Raw genomic sequence first — 10,357 nt, forward strand, 5'->3', positions numbered from 1 at the left:
CTAATTAGCTGGCGCACGTAAATCGCAACAGAAGAGTGTTCCTTTCCTATCTGTATTTCCCTAAGAACAGTCATCTTACTCATTTGAGCAAAACTCTTTGTACTGTAATAGTTGCTCAATTTGGTAAGAAATCCCAGCCATTTTATTGTACCCGAAGGCTCATTTCCTTGTTCAGAAGAACCTGCCACTAGACCTTATGTCAAGCCAGATGTATCCAGCCACACCCTCACGCAATCTTTTCTATATACCAATACCAATGTCGCCTACACCTCCAGACATAATATTGTTGCGTGGTGTGATTAGAGACGCGGTTTAGACTGGTAATCCGATTTATTGGACACCTTTACAGTTCGTGACTGCATTTTAGAGATGACTCACAGAAAGAGTAGTGTCACTGTCTTCACTGCTGTGCTTCGTAACGTCTTTCAAGAGTGGATGTTCCTCTGCTTCCGAGCTCACGTCCTCGCAGGCTGACGGCTATCTCACACCAACCTCCTACTGTTCTAACTGCCGTCTTAGGACTGTGTCCTAGTCAAAGCCAGTCACATTGCGACTGACGGTCAGTCAGTCAGTCTTGGTATTGAGCCACATCTGGGGCTTATGACCAGATAATTATTACTGTTTGAAAGTTATAGCCTTGTTATTGTTGAGCCCCCTCTCTGACGAGAGGAAGGGTCTGTCTTTTATCAGAGTCAATGTATGCAGCAGTAAGTCATTTATCTTAATATGAAAGATGTTTACATTTTACATGTTAAACGGGTTAAAAATGTGTATACGATATATACAGGACGTGGCCGATCCTCGTTATATAGCCTTGGCACGGACCACACAGAAAACGATTCGTCAATTATTGCTTGTTTTTTCGTTGCTGTGGAAACAATGTGTCTGCAGATCTGTTCCCTCGCCTGTTTACGCTGCTTTTGGTCTACAAGTCATAATATTGTTGGAAGTGTTCATTATTCTCATTCGTACTACATTCCTCGCCCGTTTAATTTTACGTAATTTAGTCACAGTTGTAATATTTTTTGAAGAGTTCAGATTATGAAGCTCCTTATTATACAGTTTTCACCATTCTTTTGTCACAATCTCCGTCTTACGCCGAGATATGCTACTGACCACTCTGATATCAAGTACCCAGAATTTATTTTCTTGGTTTTCTGTAACAGACCAAATTTCACACCCACACAAAACATCATGTACTATTATATTTTTGTGCCAAGTAAAACTCTTGTCGCCCATGGAGTTTTGAAAAATTTTAGATCGTAATACGGCCTAACTTCTCACACCAAGTAATTGTTGTCATGACTCACCGTGACCAAAGTGTGTCTTGTCAGAGGGGCGAAGCCACCTGCTGTGAGGGCAAACTCCCTGTTTGCTGCAGCGATCATGAATTTGAGGGTGCGCTGTTGCGAAAGGGGTGCCCCCACCCACTCACTTTCCCAGATAGCCTGCTTAACATTCTCAGCCTGAAATTGGAAAGAATGTTGTTCCATTTAGCAGCTCTGCTTGTCAAACTTGGGCAACGAACAGTGCATCCTAGTTTATAGAAGTGAGGAAAAACTGGTACTCATTATATCGGCTGTTTATAATATACGAAATTGCTGGAAACACATAAGGAGTAGCCCCTTCCCATAACCTGCAGTTACGTATGTTGGTATATAACATTAACATCTGAACGATAATGCGGCTTTTCTTCCTTGGAGTTGATATGCCAGGGGCATGTGTCACTGTAGACTGGGTTTGGGATACATAGCTTTATTGTGAAATTACTGGTCGAAACTACAAGTAACTATAACACTATCGCTGATTCACACACTTTATAAATCTTTTACACTCTAAATCTTCTCCATGCTTTTATAGTCTTCCCTAGCCGTTGGTTGGTAACAGCTCTTAACACTGTAGATTCTTCAACTACTACGCTCACGCCGTTTCCCGTTGGCTAATATTACTTACAACTGAGCTCGTCAAAGCCAAAGTCATATTGCGACTGACGGTCAGTGAATCTGTCTTGGTGTCGAGCCCCGGGTGGGGCTCATGATCAGATGTTACTTTTTAAATGAAAGTTACTCTTCTGTCAATGTGGGGCGCCCTCTCTGACGAGGATAGGTCGGGTCTATCATTTGTCAGTCATAGTCGACGGTATTAGTTCATTGTCACTATGTACAATATATACAAGGGCTCTGTCAGTCCAGGCTCAGTACAGCAGACTAAACCCTATTTCTACCAGTATTAGCTACCACGGCAGTCTAGTCACTTGAACGGGCGTATGCCTGACCGCCGCCAAGTTAAAGCCTCTTATACTTTCTGTGTCGGGCTTCGCCTTGTCCGATGTTGCGAACATACTCATTATCAGATATTGTATGACTTCTGCTTGTTGCCTGCATAATTTTGTTATATAATCATATATAATCGCGAACCGGTGTGGGCCTTGGAAAATTGCAAATGGTGCCGAGAACCTTGTTTTGCAGGCGCTGCAATTTCATTAGATTGGTGTCTGCCGCAAACTCCCAGGTGGGACTAGCTGTCTTGTTTATAACATTTCGGCACGGACTACATAGAAAGCACCCTGTACCGAACAGTAAGTATTGTTGCGTGCGAATTCGTTGCAGCGGGAACGTGTTTACCGAGCCGTTGCCCATGAAGGCCGTTGTTTATAGAGTTAACGCTTTGCAACGAGCCTCTACACAATTGGACTCTGCCTCGAGCTTCATGCCGGTTTGGTGTTTGCTCTGTTCTTCGACCTTGAAGACGGTGGCGAGATGTTCCACCGAAAGTTCGGTTAAATTTTGAACGACAGTGCTCAGCGATATATCCCAGACGATAGGACTGTACGAAACTACCTCTGCGAGAACGTCGTATCCTATAAGAAGGGGAAGTTACAGTTTGGTGCATCCGTAAATAAACGAAGCTCTACTAATTGAGTACATAGGAGCTGATCTTTTTGACTGTGGTGATTTAAAACTCCGTAAGTGGCAAAATATTTATCTGTTGAAGAATAGTTTTAACAAAATTTGCAGAGGAAATTGGAAACCAACGGTTTATGTCCTTAAGTCTCAACTATTTTAGAGGGACTGTACACAAGCTAACGATCATGTTAGAAGTGTTACGTTATGAGCATATTTCATAACTTGTTGCTTCTTGAAAACGCTGCCAGTAGCTTACCTGACACGTGAGCTCGTCTCCAAACAAGCAGTATATGCACATCTGAGCCATGATTGCAGATAAAAATCCTAGTGTCTGCAGAAGATTACTAAATTCTCCCCATACCTGAGAAATACACATATTGTCTGTGTGAGATTTAGGGTTAACATGGCGGTTACTATGAAGGGTCCTGTCTTCTGGGATATGACGCAGTAAAGTGTTTAGAAGTCCACCGGTAGAATGTATTGCAAGCAAGCTTACCGTGTCTTTACTGTTTGCATCGTCCTCTGTATCATGATTCGTGGTGTTCTGGCTGTCAGCACAACAAAAGTAAACCAAACGAATTGTGTTCTATTTAACAACTGTTATATGTTTCGGCCTACATTTGGGACCATCTTCAGGTAGTTTCATATATACGCCTCATGTTACTGAACTGTCCTACTACAAACCTCCGTGTCCTGTAGTCCGCAAGCGAACTATACCAACCAAGCGGACGCCGCTTTTCGGCGAAGTTAGTGCCCACTTTATTGGATACAGGCTATCGCGTGGTCAGCGCAACGAATCCGCACGGCCGTTAATTTCGGTTTTCTAGACCGGAGCCGCTGTTTCCTTGAAATAGCTCCTCAATTATCCTCACGAGGCTGAGTGGACCCCGTTCCAGACTACTTTCCAGAAAATCTGGTAGCGCCGGTAATCGAACACCTGTACCTCTATAACTACAACTACAAAACGTGAGAGTTACAACAGAATTTTACATCATACTATCGAGGGAATATAAAATTTTTAAAATTTAAAAGCATTCTTACAATTTCGAAATAGTTAGATGCATTGTGAAGATTATAATTATTGACAGGAATATGGAACCATATTAGGATGTTTCAGTAATATGAGACGTATTTATGAAACTACCTGAAGATGGTCCCAAATGAGGGCCGAAACGTAACAGTTAATGGATATAACCAATGTAAACAGTTCTTTTTTTTTTTTAATTTGTCGAAGGCCAGAATACCAGAAAGAAACGCTTGCTTTGAAGAATGGCATCTTCTGGGATGTGGCACCGTGTAGATTTTGTGTGAACCGACATTCCTCCGAAACGCCGGTTCACGCAAGTTCTACAGGGCACCACATCCCAGAAGACGGCGTTCTTCATAGTCACCGCTGTGAAAACCTCAAATGTTACAAAGTTTGCTTTGCTTGTATTTGGACCTCGAAGATGGAGACAGTACTTTCTTCGAAACATTGGTGATTGTGTGGAGGACTACACGTAATATCACAGAAGACAGAACTCTTCACTGACAAGTCACTTCTGTACTGGACCATTAGCACTGATCGGTCTTTCTACGTATGAACGTTTCTGTGAAGTTTCGCTTACCGTGACGGCAGATATCGCGCAGAAGCAGATGCTGGCGAGAATGATGAGGAAGTTACCAAGGACCACAGTACTCATTGTGTCTTCTAATGCTCGCATGAAGCTAGAACAAGCAAAAGTTAGAGTTTAATTAATAAGGGGGGGTGCAGGTATAGCTCCGTCATCCTTAACATCAACAGAAGTGGTGATTAGTGGTTAGCTTCACGCCCCGGCCTCTTTACCCTCGGTTAAATAGCCATCGGAACCGATTGCGTAGAACCGGCCTGGACGCTAAAGAATCTCTTTCCCCTTACCGGAATTTTAAACTGGTTTTGCAGCCAGTAGCGTTGTCACCGTGCTCTGTCAGACATTCTGGCAGGTGGGACGAGAGCCACTGATTGCAAACCAAAGAGTCCTATAGTAAAATAATGTTTCGATGTGTTAATATTGTGGTATTATGTAATGTGACGTCATACTTGTCAGATGGCTAGTAGTGTTTCGGTGGAACTGCTGCTATTTTTTTGAAGAATGAGGCGACAGGTTTGTCATAAACTAAACTACACGGCGTCACATACGTAAGACTGTTTCCTTTAAGTAACATGTTTAGCCGTTTTCTTGGTTGTGACACCGTATAGATCGATAGGTGGTTACCGTTTTGTGGAGGTACTTGCTATCTTCACTTTCAACAAAAGACAATTCTAGTTTTGCAAGTAGTGATCTTGGGTTCGGTTCGGTCCCAGGTGAATTCATGTGAAGGAACTGACATCGGAGCTGCTTCATTTCCGAAATTTCACGATTTCGCCCTGCACCATTGCTCCTTACTGATACCTCCCTTGAACTGTTAAGAATACAAACAATGATGTACGCTATAGCCCTGTCCATGGTGTGGGTTTGGGGAAAGGTAAAGCTATTCCTGTAACAGGTTGTGGCGGCCCATAGGGTTGTGAGACGTCGAGGCTCCTACATTTTCTAGACAATCGACTTACAGTAGGCGGTAACGTTGTCAGCCTTACGTTCCTGCTCTCTTTAGCCTTAGGAAAATACCTGTTGCCAATTTCTGTTAGAAGCTGAGTGGACCCCAGGGCCATAGTGCGACTGGAAGGATTTGGTCAATTGAAAAATGCAATGACCTAGCCAGGAATCGAACCCGCGACCTTCCGTCTTGTAGCATAGTCAGGCAGCATATCCTCGGTCTTGAAGTTTGAGATTTCGTCTCGTTTCCGATGCTTGGCTGGTTGGAGAGTAAGAAAGTCCTTGAAATGACACGATTTATAGCAAATGAGACCTTACCTCAGAATATTTTGGTGAAGTCGTACATACTCATGAACTTTCTCCTGTTCAATGTCCGGTTCCATCAGACTTCCCTTCCTGAAGTTTCTCAGTCCTGTTTGAAGTTTTTGCAGCTGAGAGCAAGAAATGGCTACTAGGGTCCCGTAGAGAGCGACAAACCCCCAGTAGCAATGTGCGTACAGTACGGTTGAGTACACCTGTGCGGGCACAACGAAATCATGAAGAGTTTCCTCTTCCATGATATAACGCAATATAGTCCGTTGAAAGTCAACGTATAAAGGGCAGTCAAAGAAAATGTGTCACCATGCATAACTCACACGGCGCGCAAGTTGGTTACATTGGAATTTGCTTACGGTACGAACATCTGGTGGGGACTCGGGAAAGCACAGTGACAATGTGCCGGTTCCGTACATGCCATTGTGACAAAACACCTGATGTACCATAGAATCTGTGCGCAGTGGCTTCCACATCAACTAATGGATGAACAGAAGACTCAGAGAATGGCTGGTTCACTGGGTCACTAGCAACGATACCATGAGGAAGAGTATGATTTTCTATCCCGTATTGCCACTAGGGACGAGGTTTGGTGCCACCATTTTGAGCCCGAGAGGAAACGGCAGAGCCAGCAGTGCAAACACGTGAATTCTCCCCCACCGATGAAATCCAAAGCCGTACACACAAGTTCCGGTAAAGTGATGACCTTCTTCTTTGATTGCATGGGTCCTCTGCTTGTCGAATTTCTCGAGCATGGGGCCACAATCAGTGCACAGCGCTATGAACACACTCCGCAGAAACCGAGACGTGCCCTAATGTCAAAACGCCCTGGAATGCTACCGAACGGCATTACCCTTCTTCATGATAATGCGCGCCCCCCCACTGCCAACTCTGTGAGGAATACACTACAGAGATTTGGTTGGGAAGTGCTTCAACATCCCCCCAACAGCCCAGATCTCTCTTTGGAGGCCTGAAGAGAGACTTTTGAGGACATCGGTTTACATCGGACGAAGACGTGTGTGACTGGGTAAAGATGTGGTTTCGTAGACAGCCCACAAGCTTTCTCAAGGATTGGATTGACCGTCTTACCTCTCAGTGGTATAAATGTAATAACAGTTTTGCAGATTTCATTTGAGGTAAGAAATGTTCTTCAATATGTTTTGGCTTCTAACCCGTTTTCATTTGACTGTCCTTCATACATGCTGCTTCCAGCATTACTGCCTGCTTGTTGTTAGATTCTTGCTTTGCTTACGTTTAAAACCCGAATATGGAACGAAAAATTCCCCCGAACCGTTGGTTGACTTTCAACGGACTACAAGGCGTTGTATCCTAGAGCTTAGGATAATTCATAGTCACCGCTCTAAGAAAAGAAAGTGAAACAAAACGAAATTCTACTTTGATGCAGATCCCATCTCTCTCAATATCTTTCAATGTATAATTGCCTCGCCTTAGCAGTATTATCCCAACCGTTTAGTGAGCAGTGGCCGAGCGGTTTATCGTAAAGAGTAAGATTCTCGACTATCATTTGGGAGGTGAGGATTTTCGTGGTTGTCCTCAGACCTTCTAGACAGATGCTCGGATATATCGTTGATTAGACAAGAACCGTCCCTTGCAGGTGTTTTACACTCACCGTTCGTATAATATCCCAACTGCAGACGGTATGTGTTCTGGCTAATGTCAGTACTAGGATAACATTAAATGGATCCTACGCAAATAGTTTGTGATGATGGGAGGTGGATGGAACTGGCTCAGGATATTGGGTTGGATTTTAGAGGAGTCAAAATTTTGTACTTTACCACCGGTTGGTAAGACAGGAAGGCTGTTAAATAGGTAGACAGACAGAATTTATCCGGCCCGAACCTGTATGATGACGATGATTTCATGTACTGGGCTCGAAGTGGCGTCGAAGGGCAACCACATGTCGAGTCCAAGTTTCTCGGACCCAATTCCGCGAATCAGCATGTGGATGCCATTGGGGATGAGAAGTATCAATGACCAGTACACCGTCACTTTCTGGATGAAGGGAATGATTCCCGCCATAGTGAGGCTCCCAGAATCATTCCGCGCCGGGAGGTCCTCCCAGGTGAACTGTTCAGTCTGAAGAAGGAGTTTCTGGATGGACTGCTTATGGGTTCTCTAACAGAGAAGTTTGTATTTGTGGTTACCTTTTCCCCTGTTCGGGACCACCTAAGAAACACAACTCTTGTATTGTTCCTGGAACGTGGTTCCGAGCCGTTGTCCAGAAACGGCCCAGGAATATCCGCTCACCTCACCGTCTCTGCATAGCAACAGTTCTACACGCTACAGTATGAAACATTAACCAGTCATTTTTTTTACTTTTATTATGATATTTTTCAGGGATAGCCAAGGGTGAAGCGAGTCAAAGGTGGAGGGCGAGCCGGTCGCTTCAACACAAAACACTTGTTAGGGCGAGTAGCCCTCCGCTTCCAGTATTTACTTGAACTATGGAACGAACAACGGCGTAATAACGAGTTAACGCGACGTTGTGTGGAGCCTTGGTATGGAAACAGCACGAACGCAAAACGAAACAACGGTAATCAAGGACTTGCTGTATTATCAACTCGTAATATCTGTATATGAAGTTTAGTCCCGTCTGGGGTGTCACACCATGCAATCCGGTACAAAGGTCCAAGAGTTTCGACTAAACTTGGCGCCTCCATATTCAGGTAGAAGATTGTAACGTCTGAGTATGAAATGTTTAATGGAAGGGGTTAGGAAATATATATTGGGGAAGAACTGCGAGGGAGAAGTGTGGACGATACATGAATTTGGCAAAAACTTTTCTGGACTAAAGTAAATAAATTAAAAAAGATATAACTAATAAAAATCAACGAAATTTTACCTCATGAACAAGTCAATGCAGCAGGCAGCTGTAACAGGCAGGAAAACTTTAGCACATTCGAACGCCACTTGAGGACTCCGCAAATTCCTTAAAGTTTCGATGACTCCTCCAATCCAACATCCGTAGATAATAATTACCGTGGTCGCCTTGTACATCGAGTAAGCAGCGGACTGGCCGTCGCCCAAGATGGGAGTCCCCGCAATGCTGAAGTTAATCCTAAAATAACGAAATCGCGTTTCCGTGTTCATAGTGTCTTCTTGTTCAGCGCAGTAGTCAAATGTCACGCCTTTTCTATAGGCACCTTGCTTGACCTGGCGACCAGAATTCGGTTGGGAAGAAAATGAATTACTGAACATGCCCTTGACATTGGTTGCAGTGACGTATAAATGATTCACGAAATTCTGTGGTGTTCTCACTTCCTGTGCTTCACCCGTCTTCGTGTGAAATTAATAAAACTTTAAAACCACGGACACAAGGCCGTTGGATATTTACGCCGCCCCCAGTATGCAGACTGTATAGCAGTGAGTAGAATGACTGTAAGTGAATCATGATTTACAGAAGATTTGGAAGGAAACGGTCGTGCGTCAACGGAAGTCCTATCCAGAATTTTGCTTGAACTAAAATTTCCCTTATTATCCCCTAACCCAGTCAGGATAGCCGGTGTATGAGCCGAGGTTTGAACAGAGCACCTCCAGAACTAAAGTCTAACCCTTTACCAGTAAACACTAGGAGCGGGAATCTACTGTAAGGGGGCCACGGACAGCGCGAGCTGACATCAGAATGAAAGTGCATTCGAACATCATTTGCGTTGCATGTTGGGACACTGTGCTACAAGCCGGAACTTCGCCGTTTCGAGGTCCGATGAGGTCATTGAATTTCCTTTTTGAATTGACACAATCCTTGTAACCTCACTATGGCCCTGGGGCCGACTCAGCCTCTAACAGAAATGAGTACCAGGTATCCTCCCGGGGGGTAAAGGGCGGCCGGCGCGTAAGGCTGACAACCTCACCGCCATCTGTGAGCGGATTGTCTAGAAAATATGGGAGCCTCGACGTCTCAAAATGCTATGGGCTTCCACGGCCTGTTGCAGGGATAGCTCTTTATTGATATTTCTTTGATAGTGCCCCGAAATGTTGGAGTAGAGATGAAGCTGGCTCTTAATAACATTTTATTTAGAGCGGATGTAACTGTAATGTGAAGTCCCGGAACTTATGTCTGTGACGGAAGAGAGCCGGGCAAGGTTTATTTCAGCACATACCGTTTGTATGATGTAAGGGTAACGCTCTATCTGATGTTACACCGAGATGCTTTGTCTCGTCTTCTCTAGGGTAAGGTGGGGTACAAGCGTTCTGATTCCGGCAGGGACATATGACTTACTGAACCGGATGTCGATGTGCTGTAGAACTTCCTGCTATTTATTTAAGCTGCTTTCAGTATGAAATCAATGGCCGGAAATGAATGTGGCATGGTCGTAGGTTTGCAAATTGGGGTTCCGTGCATATAGGTGAGAAAGACTTTAAATTGTCTCTGTGCTTAATGAATACGTGTTGAGTAATGGAGGTATAGTCCCACCATTCTTGATCTCCGCAGATGAGTGGTCAGGTTCACGTCCTGGCTGCTTTACTCCCGGAGAAACAGCCTGAGACTGAGGTGTCCGGGCCGCTGTCAGTCGGTATTTGAAGGAATGTTGTCGATAAAAGCTTTGAACAGAATCGCGCTTA

This window comes from Cryptotermes secundus, unplaced genomic scaffold (assembly GCF_002891405.2).
Source record: "Cryptotermes secundus unplaced genomic scaffold, Csec_1.0 scaffold660, whole genome shotgun sequence".
Lineage (NCBI taxonomy): Eukaryota > Metazoa > Arthropoda > Insecta > Blattodea > Kalotermitidae > Cryptotermes > Cryptotermes secundus.